The sequence below is a fragment of the Pipistrellus hanaki genome (assembly GCF_964339955.1).
Source record: "Pipistrellus hanaki genome assembly, chromosome: 15".
Classification (NCBI taxonomy): domain Eukaryota; kingdom Metazoa; phylum Chordata; class Mammalia; order Chiroptera; family Vespertilionidae; genus Pipistrellus; species Pipistrellus hanaki.
In genome coordinates this window covers 9,760,777-9,779,045 of record NC_140517.1, presented here as the reverse complement: position 1 = coordinate 9,779,045, position 18,269 = coordinate 9,760,777, and the positions used below count along the sequence as shown (strand labels likewise).

The following is an 18,269-nucleotide window of genomic DNA, read 5'->3' as shown; positions in this document are numbered from 1 at the left end:
CTGGGTTCTGGACTGAGTTCCTGTCCATCCACCTTGTGTTTCTTGAGCATGTATGCCCAACATTGGATATGACAAAGGTGGACCAGACAGCCAAGGGTTGTGCTCTCAGGGAGTTAACATCCATCCTTTCAGACGAAGGCAGAGAGGCTAATTACAGAGAATTCCTTTTCTCCCCAATCACTCAAAATCTGGTCTTTGGAGTATAAAACTTTCATCAGCTGCAATTCTGATGCAATTTGCTTTGGCAATGATTGTGGCTCCGCTCTCATCCGATATGAATTTAGTTTCCTCCAAAATGACTCTGCTTGTCTCCTGCTGGTACAGGGAGGAATTCAGAGACTTGCTTGGGGCTGCCACATTACAGATGACTCCCAGGGCCAGGGTCACCTCTGTGGGTAGGACTGGCCCCATCCAATGCCTTTCACTTTCATCCTAAGCCACTGAAAATACATGTAAGACTCCTCATCTGGTGCCTCAGCAGTGACTTATCATATAATGACTTCATAATCAGCTCCACATGGTTGTTTTAAATAGTTTCCTTCTAATTATTACATTAATATAGATTGGAGTGGAAAAAGAAAATAAAAAAAAATAAGTAATATCACTCATGACTTCAAATTCTATAAAGTGGTTTTATAATTCTGGAACTTTCCTTATATGCATATTTTAATAAAGTTTTGATTATAAAAGGTTTTACTTTGAATTTACCAATAACAAAAACTTGTGTTATAAAATATTTCTCATAGATACAACTTTAGTTCCAAAAATAACATGGATGTTATTTTTCAGTGTATCGCTATCATAACTAGGATTTCAATCAAGGAATTTTGCATGAACTTCTTGTGTTTTTCAAGACTATTTGATTTTCATTTGAAGCCTGGAATTAGAATTAATGGGTCAAAAGGTAGGAATGTTTTAAAGGCCCATGATTCAGATTGTTGAAATGTTCCTAAAAGATTATGCTAATTAGCTCTCCCTAGAGAAATGCAGAAAAGTAAGTTAAGCTAAACTCTTTCAGTCATCATTTTCTCTTCCCTTCTGTCTTTTAAATTTTTAATGTGTTAATTGGATGGGTAAAAAAAAAATTGCCTCTCATTTTTGCAATCACCTTTTTATTTTTATTAGAGAAGTTGAAAATCCCTCCACCTGTGCCACATATGTGTCAGCCATTACTAATTCCTCTTATGTAAATTTTTTTGCTCATGCCCTTTACTTTTCTACATGGGTCTTGGTTTCAGTTTTTCTCTCCTTATTGAGTTATATGGAATTTTTATGGATGTGCTACGACTGTGTTCCTTTCTCTTTTTTTTGGCTTTTACCTTCCTCACCTCACTTCTTGTGAAAAGGTATCTTTCAATGTCCTGACACACATACTCATAAAAATAATTAATGTAAGAGAAATATTTTAGACAATTTATAATGTCACTCTTTTAAAAACTCTAAAAGTCAGAAGTCTGCACCCTGAGAACTGTAGGGAAATGTGCCGTAAGCTCCACCATTGCTACTGACTCACATGCCTTCTTAGGTGGGACCCAGGAGGACACAGCACTGCTCTGGGGTACAGTCTCTCCTGATCACGTGGAGACACATGAAGTTGAGCCAGGGCTCAGAATGGAACCCGAGAGACAGAAAGAGGAGAGGGAGCATGGCCTCCGCAGTGCACCTCCCCTAACCAATGAAAATCAGTAAGAAAGCAAATAAACACCGGGAACAAAAAAATGCATGCAGCTAGAAGCTAAGAGCCATTTGCACGGTCTTCCAAACACTAAGTGATTTCATGATTGAAATAGCATTTTATACACTCTTCAAATACTATCAGCAATTAGTACTTTTTCCAGGAATGGATGAAGCTAGAATATCCTTACAACCACGGTGCCCATAGCAGTTCCTTTTTGTCCAACATCAAGCAAAGAGCAGCTGCTGTTGATTGCTTCTTCCTTCTGAGTGGCAGACTGCTGGCTTCTGGCTGGATGCTCAAGGGACAAAGAGCAGAGAGGAAGCAAGCTCTCTCACGGCACTTAGAAGGGCACTGATCCCATTCATGAGGGCTCCACCCTCCTGAACTCACCTAATCCTAGACATCTCCCCAAAGCCCCAGGTCCTAATACCATTACACCGAAGTGGGGTGGATGAGTAGGGTTTCAACATGTGAGTTTTGGAGGAACACAAACATTCAGTTCATAATTCTACCATAGGAGCTATACCCTTGAAAAGCTGCATTCTGTATTTAGAGTGGAACTGAGTGTAAGTCCATCAACTCCTGAGCAAGACTTCTGGCCTCCTGAGGCCTTATGTACCAGAGTATTAAACAGGATATGTAGTCTTGGGAGAATGCCACCATTGCAGTCTTCCTTAGAATGAGAGAGTGAGCCTCTTATGAAAGGTGCGTAGTGCCATAGGAGTTTAGAAAATATGCAGCACCCCCCCCCTCCCTCACTCACCCCACAGGCTCCATTCTCCTTTGGACTCCCCTGCACTGTAGGCTAGTACATCACTGCATACATGCTACGCTTTCCCTAATTTCCCGGAGAAGAGGTAGCATTGAGGTCTTGGGTTACTTTAAAATGTACACATAACCTTGAAATCTAGATTTATTTATGCTTCGGTCTATCCAATATCTCAAATCCATCTCAAAATTGCCGTGTCCAAGATCAAATTCATTTTCTTCCCCATACCACCAGCAAAATTCTGGTCCTCCGTGGGACCCCATTGGAACTCCTTATGACAGCTGATGGCACTAGGAGTCTCTCTCAGCCCCCATGGGCCACCTGCCTCCTGAGTCACTGTGGAATAATTCCACCGCTCCAGCACCTCCTGATTTGAGCAGCAACCACCACCTAGAGGAGGTCTCCACAGTATCTATCTCTCACTCTTTTCAATCCATTTTCTTTCTTTCTTTAAAAAAAATATATATTTGTTGATTTTTTACAGAGAGGAAGAGAGAGGGATAGAGAGTTAGAAACATCGATGGGAGAGAATCATCGATCAGCTGCCTCTTGCACACCCCTTACTGGGGATATGCCCACAACCAAGGTACATGCCCTTAGAACGGAATCGAACCTGGGACCTTTCAGTCTGCAGGCTGATGCTCTATCCACTGAGCAAAACCAGTTTCGGCTTCAATCCATTTTCCAGAAAAAAATGCCAGTATGATCTTCTCAAAATAACCTTCTGGTGTGTCACCCTCTTTGCTTTCATGAAGCCATTCAATGCCTCAGAGGTGGCCATGCTTAATCAGGCCAGGCCCTTGAGTCAACTTCAGCAAGTACCCCTTTCACCAGTGCCTCCAGTCACCCAGGACATGGTGTGTAGTTCACAGAATGTCCTGTGCTCCCCACTGAGAGAAGGTTTTTGCACAGCCCTCCCCTCTGCTTAATATTCTCCTCTACCACCCTCAGCCTCTGTCAACTGTCTTTATCAAAAGAGCACATTCTAGCTGGTGTTGCTCAGTGGTTGAGCATCGGCCTTTGAACGAGAAGATCATGGTTCAATTCCTAGTGAGGGCCCTGGTTGCTTTGTGGACTTGATCTCCAGTGGGGGGCATATGGAAGGCAACCAATCAATGATTCTCTCTCATCATTGATATTTCTCCCTCTCTCTCCTTTTCCCTTCCTCTCTGAAATCATTTTTTTTTTTTTAAGAAAGAGCACATTCCTCCATCAGGTGTTGAGTCGGATACCCAGTTCATATTAAATTCTTTCTTCAACCCCCTAAGCTGGGTCAGACTTTATTGCCCTTATGCAGTTTGCAACTGTTCTCATGCAGGCAGGAAAATCTGTCTGTTAGAATCTTCAACATATACCACGGGCACAGCACCTAATAGGCCCTCCATCACAGGTTACTGTGTATCATTTGCCTAATGAATGTGTAAAAACTATAGTTCCATGAATAAATGCACACATTATTATTGGGACACCTTGTAATTGGCTTCCCTTTCCGCAGATTTCTCTTTCTTCCTCTCCCAAACCCATCATCAGAATAATCTCTTATATGGGTAAATCCAATGTTGCCAGCTTCCTTTTATGTACTAGTATATATGAATTTAATGGGTATGGTTCCTGATTATTTATTTATATAATGAGCATCGTTTTCCATTATGTACTGAGAGTATTCTAACATCCCTTAGCTTTATTGATAGCTCTTCTGAACTTGTTTCCTCCCTGATTACCCCCTTTCTCCTCCACACACCCACAGTATGGCCAGTCTGAGGTGGTTACCATTGCTGGAATTCAATGCTGTAATTTCCTATCTTGCTTTTGTCTCTGCTGCCTTAACTGCCCTTCTTTCCAGCTCTGGATGCCATGGTCTTAACCATAGCAAGCCCACAGGCTGGCTCCTCCAGCAGTCTGTTTTTGCTTTAAATATAGTATTTTTATTAATTTCAGAGAGGAAGGGAGAGGGAGAGAGAGATAGAAACATCAATGATGAGAGAGAATCATTGACTGGCTGCCTCCTGCACACCCCACACTGGGGATCGAGCCGCAACCCAGGCATATGCCCTGACAGGGAATCGAACTGTGACCTCCTGGTTCATAGGTCAGTGCTCAACCACTGAGCAACACTGGCCAGGCCAGCAATCTGTTTTCATCCTCCCCATCTGGTAACCCTCTCTCTGTTCCTCAAATGCTCACACCTCTCGCCACCACTCACACAAAGCAAAAGGATGAGAGCCGTAACATGCACACGTCCTAGTCATGCGTGTCTCCTTTCAACAGTTTAGACACATCCAGTGAGCTTCCAGAGCTCCTGTTATATGCGAGGGAGGCACTGTGGACAGCAGGATGAATAACCACAATCCCTGCCCGCAGGGAGCTGACGATCTAGTGAGCAACACACAGGCCAGGAGCAACTGATCTTTGGAGTATCAATGTCACCCCAGACCATCTATAAACTCCAGCGGGGGAGGGGGGAAATCATACTCTTGACACCTGTTTCACTCATGGATATTTTAATGAAGATGTGTTGTTCAAGCAATAACCGAGCCCTCAGGGGCTTGTGGTAGAAACGGGACTCTCCCCATGTCTCAATGCAGGAAGATGTAGAAAAGACCGCGGCACTTCACCAAGTCCTGCGCATTAAAAGTGTTTCTCCATCAGGAACGCAGCCAGACCCAGTCCCTGCAGACCCATCTCATGTCTTTCATTAGGAGCCAAATGATTACACTCTTCGCTGAGAATAATGAGCAGCGATGCTGACGGCCATTATAACACATGACAGCCAAAGCCATCCGGAGAGGCACTTGGAGAATACAGTCTGAATGCAGTGTTGTCTTAATCAAATGCTTCTTTATTGATTGCTTATAGTTTAAAAAAAAAAAAAAAAAAGATATGTTTGCATAACTGCCCCTCAGGAGATGTGTTGGCTGTGGCGGCTTTACTATGCCTTTGTCTCAGTCAATCATGATGACCCAGATCCCGCTGGCATCACTTTTAGAGGAATAGAAAATCCCCAGATATAACCCACAGATTTGACTACATACCGGCATATGCATTTAAAAACATTGAATAACTAAAGGCCCAATGCACAAAGATTCTTCCTTCCCCTTTCTGCTGGCACCACCTTTGCTCTGGCCAAAGCCACCTTCTACCTCTCGCCTTGTTGTGTCAATTTGCATATTCCCTCCTTATTGGCTGTGGGTGCTGCATGTTTGTTATGGAGTTTGGCCAATTTGCATATCCCATCTTTATTAGGTAGGATTATAAAAAGCAAATATGAGAAAAGTTTCTTGCAACAAATGTAGGGGAGGAGACAGTATATTGATTTCTTATATTTTTAAAAGATGTCATTGATTTTTAGAGAGAGCAAGGGAGGAAGAGAGAGAAACACTGACGTGAGAGTTATACATTGATCAGCTGCCTCCTGAACACACACTACCTGGGATCAGGGATCAGGGGTTGAGGATTGAGCCCATACCCTGGGTGTATGCCCTGACTGAGAATCAAACCAGCAACCTTTGGTTTGACAATGCCCAACCAACTGAGCCATACCAGTCAGAGCAGTTTCTTGTTTTTAAATATATGCCTCCCTCTCTTTTATTCTCCTGTTCCATCTACTCACAATGTCCCTCTACTCTGTTCCCCAAATAGGCACACAGGGTCCTCAGCCCATGTCCCCCCATAACAAGACCACTCCCTTCGAGCTCATTTCAGCCTCTACCCCAGTAGCTTATGAACTCACGGAGAGCAAAGGTCAGGTCCCTTCCTCCTCGGTGTCCCTGTGACATGCTGTGGGTGACTGTCCGAGGAAGGGAGAGTTCATCCCAATGGGGTAGAAAAGTAATAACTGAGAGGCAAAAAGAGAGGAGATATCAACACTCCCCAGAATAGATAACACAATGTCACAGTCAACACTGGAAATCAAGTACTCAAAGGCATTAATAAAATAAAAAATGATATATGAGAATGATAACTAAAAAATAGAGCTATCCCTGCTAGACAAACATGGTCTTACAATGATAACCCCCAGGAACTGGGAGAACGCCCACAGCGGCAGCACATGGCGAGGCATCACGTTTTATCGACGCTGGGGAAACAGCTGGAAATGCATCCGTTAAGTCCTGGCAGAGCGACGCAATAGGACATTCCGCAGCCATTAACATGACAGTTAGGAAGACTAGCTGACATGAAACCAACTTCAAAGAAAACAGAGACAGCCCGACTTTCCATGTCACACTACAGGCGACTCTTTAAGGCTTTATTTTCATTTTTGTTAGGGTGCTCTTACTGCTTCCATGGCATAAAAACGGATGATCTTTTTTAGGGCTAAGTTCCAAAGTCCCACATTAAAATACAATATGATCTCTGGGAATTTCATTTCTGCTTGGTACCGTGATTCACCACATTCTTTAAAAATGTTGATAATATCCCTTTCACATTTTCACACCAATACTATCAATATATGCATTGTGTTTGTGTGATCGTGACTAGTTTATTGCATTTACATAAAAGAGAAAATGTTACAGGTGGATTCCAGATAAAGATGGCAGATGGAAGGTACACATATGTTTTCTCGCCCTCCCCAACCCCCATTAAAACAACAATATAGGGTGTGTTTAGAAGGCATTCAAAAACAGAGAATAAAAAAGGGGAAAGCAGTTCCAAAATTTTGGAAGCTGTCAACTGTAACTGGAAAATAAATTGATAAAAAAAAAACATCAAAAAGTTTGGAAGCTGAAAGGCAGATGGATAAATAGTCCCTCACTTACTAGTACTGAGAAAAATGAATGAATCAAGCTGGTCATAGCTTGAGAAACAACCCATGTTAGCCCATCACACCCCAAATCGATCGGGATCAATGAAGCTGAAGCTTTTTAAAAATTCAATGTATTGGGTTGACATTGTTAAGAAGATGATCTTAAGGAGTAGGACCAGGTTCAGTGAGTGCCTGAGACACAGTTTGATTTCTAAATGGCTGCTGGACAACTTTCTCGCCCCCACCACCAAAATAGGACTAGGGTTTTATTCCAGGCAGAAGGCAAAGCACACCTTCTACTTTGCAAAATAAGAATCCTGATAAAAAGCAATGTTTCAATTTGCCTTTTAGAACCATTATCACAGTGCCCGGAGTGAAAGGTTTGAAAGGGGACATGGAGCCAGAAGGTAGAAAACCAGGTAAGCATCATTGGAAGGGGGAAGGACTGGAGAGATATTTTTCAGGAAAAGGGAATCGCAGGCTTCAGGGACTGATGGGATGTAGGGGAGGGGCAGACAGGAATAAGGCAGGGATGATTCCCGGAGTACTGGCTGACTTCTCTGGGGTCTGTCTCTCTTCCCTTCCCTCATTATTTTAATTGTCCCAATATGTTGTGATAGATCCTGGAAGTGCTCATCTTTTTGGAAAGCTAGTGAAGAAAACCTGCCTGGCCAATCATTTCTCCATTCTTCCTGTTCTCCAAGTGCCACCGCTGGAATTTCAAAGAGACAGGGGAGAGAGCATAACGGCCATTTGTATGAGGTGCTTATAAACCAGGTGATGATAACTTGGGATTTCACGTGTTGAATATATAAATGCAGAATAATGCCCTTTTCTGTGCAAAAGAATCAGTCCTACTATATGCCCTCTGTAAAAATGATTCCATTTGTCTTCCATCTTAAGAACTTGCCCTAGCATCAATTCTATCTCCAGTACACTTCTGCATACAAATTGGGGAGCATTCTTATTGGATAATGTTGCTGAACACCAGGGAATGGGGAGAGGGTATGACCCAGTGAAGGTTTGCTTTGTCTTATCTGGACAACACCTCCACTGGGTGGCATTTGCTGGTATTAGGCAGGAGAATTAAGCACCATTTAATGTCCTGTACTTCTTAATATTATTTTTTATTGATATCACAGAGAGGAAGGGAGATGGAGAAAGGGACAGAAACAACAATGAGGAGAGAGAATCATTGATTGGCTGCCTCCTGCATGCCCCTTACTGGGGATTGAGCCTGCAACAGGACATGTGCCCTTGACTGGGAATCAAAGTGGGACCTGATTCTAGATCAACGTTCCACCCCTGAGCCACACAGCCAGGCAATGCCATGTAACTTTTCAAAAATACCATTTTCTACTTCTTAAAAGTATGTCTTTCTGTAATTTAAGAAGAAAGTCGAGAAGTAAAGACACTATGGCACCTAGATTCAGTTTATCCATCCCAACGCTAGTATGTCTCATTCTTGTGGCCAGTTCCTGCTGGAAGCCACATGCAACTGAGTCGTTAAAAAACAAAAAAGATAAATTTCCTTTCATTACGATCGGGGAACAACTGAAGAATGTCTGTGTGGCTAATGCTGCCACGTCTTTTTAGAAGACCAGCTGGTAGCTCATGGCTTTCTTTCTTCCTTAAAGAAAAAAAAAAGTGTCTCTTGCTCTGAAGTTTCAGCAGGAAGCAGCTGCTTCATCACGGAGTCATGTCACATATTTATGGCGCTAAACTTTGCCGCGGGAGTTGAGAAACAAAAATGAAAGAAAATTGGTGCCCTGTGGGGATCAGTGCCAGTGAAGAGAAAGTCACCGGTGGGCATCAAACTAAGCATCTCCTGAGAGTGAAGGTTGCACAGTGGCCCCTGACCCTGGAGACCTGGGCATCAGAATGTTTTCAGATGCCTGGATCAACAAGAACGCCCAGCAGAGGGTTTAGCGGCCGTGGCGCCATCCGATCATGGGCTCTTGGTACGATTGCAGGGGGGGTGGATTGTGTAAGAGAATGAACTCAGATGAAAAGGCTTAGGTTCTGAAAGCAGATCAGCAATGATGTGGCAGATACGTGAGAAATGAGAGCCAGCTCTGATACCTTCCCCGTGGCCACGGGCAGGAATGCAGCAGAATGCACCTGCCCTTAAAGTGTAGAAGGGGAAATAACTCCATTCCACGATTTAAATGAGAGACAGTAACACCAGAGTAATAAGTTAAATGACTATGAATATGATTTTATGTAAACAGTGCTTACAAATGATTTAAAAGAACATCCTAATGTTACACGAAATAATACAGACACTGAACATTACACAAGAGGAAATTCACCCAATGTATAAACATTTAAAAGGTTAAGTCTGGACTGTCTGGTGTGGCTCAATGGTTGAGCATCGACTATATACTACAAGGTCATGGTTCAATTCTTGGTCAGGGCACATGCCTGAGTTGTGGGCCCCATCCCCAGTAGGGGGTGTGCAGGAGGCAGCTGATCAATGACTCTCATCATTGATGTTTCTATCTCTCTCCCGCTCCCTTCCTTTCAGAAATCAATAAAAATATATTTTAAAAAGGATTAGCCTGAGAAGTAACCTCAGTACTAAGTAGAACAGCCATGAGATATCACTGTGCATCCTTTATTTCAACAGGAAACAATAAAACAAAAGGTGCACTGGAATGGCCATTTTCTTGCATTGCTGATGGAAATGAAATTTAGTTAATCCTTTTTGGAAGCTATTTGTAAAGAGGTATAAAATACATTCCTATCTGATAATCAATACCCGGGAATCCTTTCTATGTTTAAGATGAATAACCCAAAAATGCAAAAGGTGAATGAAAGGAGATGTTAATATGTGTGTGTGATGTGTGTTTGTTGTAAGTTAAAGTTGGAGACAGCCTTAAATATCCAACACAGATGAAATAAACAGCAATATGTCCATGGCTTAGATGAATGAATAAACATTCTAATTATGACAATTTATAATGTGGAAAGCATTTATAATATTCAATTAAGTGGAAAATAAACAAGAAGAATATTTAATGGGGACTACTGTGATAACAGACATAAAAAAATAATACTGAACATTTACATACGGTCTTTATTGCCAGCCACTTTATTAAGCACTTTGCATTGATTATCCTATTGAACTTTCATAACAGCCCCATGAGGTTAGCATCTCATTTGCAGATGAACAAACTTTGATTTGTATGCTTAAGTGACTTGCCTGAGGGGGCAGAGTCAGTAAGTCAAGTTGGATGTCCTGGCCTCCTCGCTGGAGTTCTCAATCAATACTCCATTATCACCCTTTATGTAAAACTTCAAGAACTGGACAAGAATGTGAAAAACTTAAAATAAGTATATCCAGCTCGTGGGATTATCACTCAGATTTCTTGAATGTTAGATTTTCATTCTAATCACATGACTTATTCTCTAAAACCTGTACTTCTGAGGAAAAGGTGAATATACATGGTTGCATGTAATGGATGTCATAATGAAGGGAAATGGCAACTTGGTCTCATTCAATCTTCCCAGGTATTTGGGGAAAAAGAAACTCGCATCACCAGCTTCACCCATGTGTTATACTGGAGAAGGGTGGGCCAGCCTGTGTCCCTACGACAGCGACCTCAATCTCAGCACTATGGCATTGTGAGCTAGAGGTGTCTGTGTTTTGGAGACTGTCCTGGGGATTGCAGGATGGTTAGCAGCATCCAGAACCCCTAACCATTAGCTACCAGTGGCACCCTCCCTCCAAGTTGTGACAACCAGAAAGGTCTCGAGACACTGCCAAATCCCCTCTGGGGAGGACATTGTTCCTGGTTGAGAACCACTGCCCTGAGTCTTCATTTCCTCTCCTTTGGCCTCTCTGGTGTCCAGTGACCTTTGGGTACTACGGTTATCTGTGATTTTCCCATTGGAAAATCTAACCAGCCAATGTGAGGATAATCCTTGGGACAAGAATGTTCCTATTTCTCAATGAAAGTTGACATTTGCATGGAATATCTCACTTTTAAGTCTATTCTCCAGGGACAGCTTGGGGCTACTACACAGGGAAGAGAACCTGGCATCAAGGAGACCACATTTTCCCATTTACTAAGTGGGAGTGATATTCCTTGAACCTTAGTTTTATCATCATTACATTGGATAATAACAAGTACTCTGAAAAATTGCAGTGAGGATGAGAAAACAATGCAAAATCATTAAGAAATGTTAAGATAACCCAACCTGTGTGGCTTAGTGATTGAGTGGTGACTATGAACCAAGAGGTCATGGTTCAATTCCCAGTCAGGGCACATGCCTGGGTTGCGGGCTTGATCCCTTCTAGAAGGCATGCAGGAGGCAGCTGATCAATGACTCTCTCATCACTGATGTTTCTATCTCTCTTTCCATCTCCCTTCCTCTCTGAAATCAATAAAAATATAGTTAAAATATATTTACAAAAACGAAATGTTAAGATAAACTTCACAAGTTTACAAGGTGGAGTGGGAGAAATGGAGACAAGCAACTATATAGTGGCATTGGAGGGTGAGGGTGATCCAGGAGTCCTTCCCTGCTCCAGACTATATTGGCTGTCCCCAGCTCCCTACACCACTCCCAGCATTACTCATTCTGCTCTAATGGATTTTCCAGCAAGGCTAGGTTGTGAGAGAATGTACCAGGTCACTGCAATGACCTTAGTACCTGGCATAATGTCTGTCTTACATTAAGCATTCAAAAAGGATTTTAAAAATAATCAAGCAGAGAAATAAATGTTGAATGTACAGAATGTGATGAAAAGGGAGAGGTGGAAGCCATTAATTATGCCTGAGTCAAGGGCAGACATGCAGTCCAGAAAGTGGCTGCCTTCGGGACAGGGTCTTGAAAGCTGAGCAGAATTTCTCCAGGCAGATCTACACACCAGAAGTGTTTCAGGCAATGGGGAAGGCACGCGATGGCCTGACTGTGAAGAGCCGTGTGTGCCCCATTAAAACAACTTAGAATTCAACCTGAAAACCACAGAGGGGTTTAAACATATAACCGCTACTCTCAGACTCATCAATGTTGCCACGTGGTCTCTGACTACCTTTTTACAAAAACTATTTTAAACAAAGAGAAGGAATATGTAAAAGTAGAAGGAATGGTATAATGAATCCCCATGTGTCCATCACTTAGTTTCAAAAAGTATTAGGTTATAGTAATAGCTGCCCCATATATATTCCTACCCACTCCCCCTGCCCTGGGAACTTGAAGCAAGTTCCAGACACTGCTTTATTTCATCTGTAAATATCTTCCTGTGTCTCTAAAAGTAAAGGACTATGATTCCATCGTCACTATACCATTATCAAGCCCTTCCTCTCTCCCTCCTTTTTCCCTCCCTCCCTCTCATTTTCTACCTTTCTTCTTCTCCCTCCACCTCTTTGTATCTTCCTCCTACTAATTTGTTGAAGAAACCAAATCCTTTCCTCTACAGAATTTCCCAGATTTTGTTGATTGTATCTCCACTGTGTTACTGGGCATGTCTCCTCTGTTTCCTCTAAGTTGGAAGTCAGATCCAGAGGTTTGATCAGACTCAGGTTTGATTTTGATTGTTTATCTATTTATTTTAAAATATATTTTTATCGATTTCAGAGAGGAAGAGAAAAGGAGAGAGAGAGAGAGAGAGAGAGAGAGAGAGAGAGAGAGAGAGAGAGAGAGAGAGAGAGAGAGAGAAACATCAATGATGAGAGAATCATTGATTGGCTGTCTTCTGCACACCCTGCCCTGGGGATCAAGCCCACAACCCAGACATGTGCCTCTGACCGGGATCAAATCTGGGACCCTTCAGTCCACAGGCTGATGCTCTTTCCACTGAGCCAAACCAGCTAGGGCATATCTTGTATTTTTATTATTTTTTTTTATTATTTTTTTTTTTGACAAGACAACTTCAAAGGTAGTTTGCACATCCATTGGGAGGTTCTTAATGTCTAACTGGGTCCCTTTCTACCATTGACAACCACTGATGATCACTTCTTGAATGTATCATTTCACTTGTGGTACAAACTGCTAATATTGCCTTACTCCATCTTTATTAATTAACTGGAATGGTCTACGAAGTGAAATCATTCCTTGTCAACTACTTCATTACCCTGAGGTACCGTTTATACAGGAAAGGCTCATTCCTTTTCTTTATTTACCAGTCATCAAAATAAATCAATTAGTTCTCTAACACCATCCAAATGACACCCCTGTGTTCTTTCTTAAATACAATTATGACTTCATGGATGGATGTAAGTGTATTTGACGTATTTCATTCCTTTGAAATTATTCTCCTAATTACCTCACTGTCTCTGACTAGTGGACTCAGGCTGGCTTCTAGGTTTGTTTGCTATGACCCTAGTAACCTTTGAGAGCTCTCATGCTTTTTGGTACAATACGATGATTCAGACTTCATCTTATACTAAGAACCTTTCTTCTTCTTCTTTTTTTAAAATGGAAAACAGTACTTAGAAATCACACTCTGTACCAAAAGTCCTCATAGCTATGGAGCTGACCATTGCTTCTAGTTCTTTGTAAAGAATAGAATTAAGTTATATATTACTTTATAGGTTAAAGACACCATAAATTTTGATTTAGGACTACAAAGTGTTTACTTAATTTCTTCGAGAGTGTATCTTTATCTTCTTTCTCTTATGCTGAAACTCCTCGTTCTTAGTGTCATTGATAATATCTCTATCTATCTATCTACCTATCTGTCATCTATCTATCTATTCTTTTCCTACCTTATGCAACAAACAGCCTCATAAGAACAATACCAACATGCCACAAAATATTATTATCAATAAGTATTGAAGAATTTTTTTGGAATTAACTTTGTATTTCTTAGCAGGGATATACACTATGTTTGAAATAATTCCTGTCAGTGTTATGCCAACAACTTAATACACCATCAGGTTAATTTGCTTTATTTTTCACACCTCTTTTAGAAAGCCCTTTTTGAAAGCTGGCTTTGCTTTATAATTATTAAGACAATTATTTGTTTCCAGAGTCAAGCCTATAAAAAAACAAGGCCTATTCAATCCAGAAAGATTCTAGATTTTATCCCTGTCTCTCCTCCCTGTCTCATCCCTTCTGTAGCTTTATATTTTCATTTTTAAAGAAATTTTTATGGATTTCAGAGAGGAAGGGAGATGGAGAGAGAGATAGAAACATCAGTGATGAGAGAGACTCGCCGATCAGCTACCTCCTGCACACTTCACACTGGGGAATCGAGCCTGAAACCACAGGCATGTGCTGTGTCTGGGAATCAAACTGCGACCTCCTGGTTCACAGGTCTATGCTTAAGCACTGAGCCCTTCTGTAGCTTTTGAAAAACATACAGGGTGGGACAAAAGTAGGTTTACAGATTTTCATATGGAAAGTAATATAATAATACATAATTATCCTATATAATAAAGGGTGCAAATTGACCATCACTCCAACACATAAGATGGCCACCCCCATGTGATCAAAGAATTTTGTCAGATATTACCGCATTCCCCTCCATACCAGTCATTCATTTCTGCATTTCCTCCAACAATTCATGAGACAACACCTATTTCTCTACAGAGTTGCCAAAGGTGAATGTTGTTATTTGGATTTTTGCCAAGATGACAAAAATAGGTGAGAACGAATATCCCATTGTAGCTTTAATTTGCATTTCTGTTGTGATCAAGGGTAAGCATTTTTCCACATATTTATGGGATTTTGAATTTTTTTTCCTGTAAACTGCCTGATTGTATTTCTTTCTCATAGAATTATTGTTATTTTAAAAATACTTTTATTAACTTTTATAGGGAGAGGAAGGGAAAGAGAGGGAGAAAGAGAAACATCAACAGAGTACCGAAGGGCTGTCTCATGTAGGGCCCCAACCAGGGATTAAGCCAGCAACCCTGGTATGTGCCCTAACAGGGAATCAAACCAGCAACCTTTTGGTACACAGGAGGATGCCCAACCAACTGATCCACACTGGCCAGGACTATTCTGTAATTTTAGATGAATGTTTCTATATGAGGAATATTAATCCTCATTAATATTCCTCATATAGAAACAATTGTATTCACAAATCACAATTGTATTCAAAAATCACAAAAGTGATTACAATTGTAAATATTTTTTCTGTTTTTTTTTCCATTTGATCTGTAACTACCTTTTCAAAAAGGAATTTATATGTAGTTTTCCATTTCTAAGCGAGATTTATATTATAGATTTCATATTGATGTGGAGTTGAAGAGGAACAAAGTAGTCTTCTTAAATCCTTGGAAAGTAAGTGCCCTGTAGAAGCGATTGCATCACACGGAGCCACATAGGTTACTTACAACATTGCTTGAGTTTTCCAAGACTCTTAAGGTTTTTCTGAGACACCAGGGACAGAAAAGGCAGGATTTTTATCACCCCACCAATGAAAATTTTGCCTGGATACCATCAAAAACACAGTAATCTACAGTCTATATGTTATTTTCCTGTCTTTCTAAATCATTAACATTTAAACACCTGGAAACTGACTTTGGGTGATTAACCTTTTAAAAATGAATAGTCTATTTACCCATGTGTTTCAAAGGTCTTGGCACCTCGCAGCAGCTCCAAAAATGTTTAAGACAGAGAATAAAAGGAGAAAAAAAATAAAGAGGAAAGGAAGAAAGAATAAATAAGTGGAGAGTGACAGGAACTAGAGAGTCAGACAAATTTTCGCATGTAACATGGCATTTTTCACCAAGGTGTCTATTAGTGAAGAAGAATTTTACTGTCTAACTCTCAGGATTCTTTACCTAAGAAAAGAGCAATTAAAGAAGTCCAAATTCAAGACATCCCTAACAAGACTCTATGTGAGAGTAAATATTTATTTTATGTCCAGAAATGCGGTACATGGGAAAAAGCACTGCTTTTGAACACAGAGTTGATGCGGGTTTGAGATTGGACACAGCCATCTCCGCCTGAGTTCTGTCTCCCTTTTCCCTCAAGGACTCTAGCTGAGGATTAATGATGGGAAAGGACCTTGCCGAGCCTGGGAAGGTGAAAGGGAGGACTATCCATGATTCATCGAAGCTTTGCTCATGTGAGTTATGGAAGAACATTATGCAGGTTGAACTGTTATAAGTGGAGGGAAAGAGGTGGATTTTAAAGAGCATTGTATTTGAAACAGATACACTTAGAAATTCTGTGTGAAGCAGAAATCTAAAATTTTACATATATCTATATCTACATTAATAAGAGAGGAAATGCTAATTGACTGTACCTTTGCTACACTCATCCAATCAGAGCAAGTATGCAAATTAACCCAACAAAGATGGCGGTTAATTTGCATATGCTGAGGGAGGCAGGAGTGAAGACTGAAGATAGCATAGAAGGAAGAGGGAGGGAAAATGGAAAGCAAGGCGGCTGCGAGAGAAAAAGCTCGGGCGGCATGTGCGGCTGGTGGGGAGGGGTGGGGCGTGCAGAGGCACGGCTGAGGGATTGGTTGGGGGGCAGGAAAGGTGGTGGTGGCAGGAGGGAAGCCCACTGGAAGCCCTGTTCTGAATCTTCCTGCAACGGGCACCTAGTATATATATATATATATATATATATATATATATATATAAAAGCCTAAGTGACTGGAATGCTAGAACAAATGGAGCAATGCACACTGCAGGTCAGTGCACTCCCACAGCCAACCTCCAGCGGCCAGCCACCCTTCCACAGTCCTTCCCCATGTCCAGAAGACCCCCGGCCAGCAGCCGGCAGGAAGGCAGGCCCCAGCTGGCAGCTGGAAGGCCCTGATCAGCCCTGATTGTCCCTTGGCCTAGATTCTCCATGTCCTGTGGCTCTTTGTTGAGAACGAATGGATTTGGTACCCAAATCCATTGCAACCATATGGTAAACTGCCAATATATTCCAAATGCATGCATTTTGTGCACTGGGCCTCTAGTATTTCTATAAATATGCATAAATAGGTCTCTAGTATTGAGGTACCTATCTAGGTAGATGGGATGAACTCCTCTTTAAAAATCTAGCAGAAAGTTGTCATATTAGTTCAGACTCTGGAGAAAGGAATACATCGTATTTATTGGGTACTATCGTACGGAAAATATTTTGCACACCTGACTTTATTTCAGTTCTTCCAAATCTCCTACAAGAATTAGCTCACTCTATAGCTGAGGAAGCAAAGTGTCCATGCAGTTAAATAATTTCCCGAAGTTTACTCACTAGAAGGGAGGAAGCTACCACCCAAGGCTGAGTCTGCAGCCTTTCATTATTTTCTCTACTCTACCTGCTGACTTTGGAATATATTGGCAGTTTACCACATGGTTGCAATGGATTTGGGTCCCAAATCCATTCGTTCTCAACAAAGAGCCACAGGACATGGAGAATCTGGGCTGAGTTTTATTTTTCATTAACTGGAGTTGCGAGAATAAACAAGACATATTGCTAACATAAAATACAATGCATCCTTCTGCCCAGGAATGAGTTAGAAATCCAGGGAAAAACCAAGCCGAGCCACAACTAATAACTAGATTTTTTTTTCCCCCAGCTGAAGCAAGGACACAAAGATAATTTAATATTGATGCTCTATTCCTGGAGTTGGGGCAGAGCATGGAGAACTCTTGGATCGGTTACTGGAACAGTAATTATCTTGTACCAGCGACTAAAAGATCTTTTTTTTTTGTTTGTAAGACAAACTACTTGGGTTACTTTATCAAAACTCTGTAAGGATCTTAGAGAGTAGAATCTTAATATAATTGTGAGATGAAAATGTAATTTGAGCATACTCCATTACACTGTGGAGTTTCTCTCTACATTATTCTGTGAACAGCAACTAAGTTATTTAATGACTGACAGAAATCCTGTCTCCATCTATTCTCTGACAAATTACCCGTCCTAATAGACAGTTTTTCATCGTTGGGGATAAATTAAACTGAGAAAAATACTTTGAACCAAAAAGCAAAGCACTCCCCAAGTGTTTCTAGATCTTCCCAAAGGAATAATGATTGTGCGGGAGAAATCTAAATCTGGACCACAAGGTTGTGCTTGACCTCTGCAGTGTGGGGCCATCTTGTTCTTTCTTCCATACCAAACAGCCTGCTTGCCGACCTAACTCACACCATTATTCATTTGTTTTTCCACAGCAC

General features: G+C 41.3%; 1 long non-coding RNA gene across 1 annotated transcript in view; it reads right to left on the bottom strand.

Moving 5' to 3' along the window:
* Window positions 1-6,188: 6,188 nt before the first annotated feature.
* LOC311610194 overlaps window positions 6,189-18,269 on the bottom strand; it is a 248,718-nt gene continuing 236,637 nt past the window's right edge. Inside the window, exon 4 of the long non-coding RNA XR_014792915.1 lies at window positions 6,189-6,282. This is a non-coding gene — a long non-coding RNA (uncharacterized lncRNA). The remainder of the gene's footprint in view (window positions 6,283-18,269) is intronic.